We start from the raw sequence: 1,077 nt of genomic DNA, 5'->3' as shown, positions 1-1,077 counted from the left end.
GCGGATCTTTCACAATTTCATTGTGGCAGAATTTCCACACATACATTCTAACATACAGATATGCATTGAGAATACTAATTACTGGCATGCTTTAAAAGGTAAAATAAAAGACCGAGAGAACGTACCAGTTGAAGACTCTTTTTCACAAGACTCGGTCCAACCGTGAACGAATTCCTCTCGCTCCTTCTCGTCCAGCAAGCAATCACCTAGCACCACCACGGTCGTCTACATGAACATCAACGCACGAACAAAAGGCAACGGGGACGACACCACCACTCGAAGCCTTCAGTATTCTTGGAGTGAGAATCTAAAGGGTAGACTTTGATGGAATTGGTAGAGGGGAGGAGGAAAAGCAATCGTGTACTACGAGCAAGCAAGTGGGAGAAAATGGAGACTATCGTATAGTCGAGTGCTTAATCGTTTAGATCGGGGCACACGATCGTGTAGTAAAAGCTAAGTGATCGTCTATGAAAAAGGTAAGCGATCGTTTAGTTACGTCAGACGCTAAACGATCGTCTAGTAAAGGTAAATGATCGTTTAGTTAATCGCGGGCGATCGTTTAGGAAACTCGGGTGTGCGATCGTTTAGTTAGGTGGGCGCTTTCGTATAAGCACTCAACACTAAACGATACAATACTTTCAAACTGTGAGCGATTTAGTGTGTCTTATGCAAAAATGAAAATTATTTTCATTTTATTGTTTAGTTACTAAAACTGAATTGAACTTCCCTATATTGCACGAATTCGGAGAAAACTTCGGTCAATTATCTCATAACGGCCCAATTATTAAAATAATGAATATAATCATATTATATTTTTAACCTATAGTTTGATATCATATATCAACTATAGTGTTTTCTCCTCTACTTGATATGAATTATATTCATATCCAATTTTCTCCAAAAGAATGTATCTTATACATTTAGTCAATCATATTATATATAAATAACCAATTCAATTATATCATATATAATCGAACTCCCCCTTGTCAATTTGAATATTTGAAACTGACCTAAAAACTTATTCTCAACTTGTATCCAAGCTACCAAGGGGGCCTTATGGACTTATGGCTTGAAGCT

This window comes from Benincasa hispida, chromosome 11 (assembly GCF_027475165.1).
Source record: "Benincasa hispida cultivar pf3 chromosome 11, pf3_genome.v1.1, whole genome shotgun sequence".
NCBI lineage: Eukaryota > Viridiplantae > Streptophyta > Magnoliopsida > Cucurbitales > Cucurbitaceae > Benincasa > Benincasa hispida.
Note: the sequence above shows the minus strand (reverse complement) of the source record.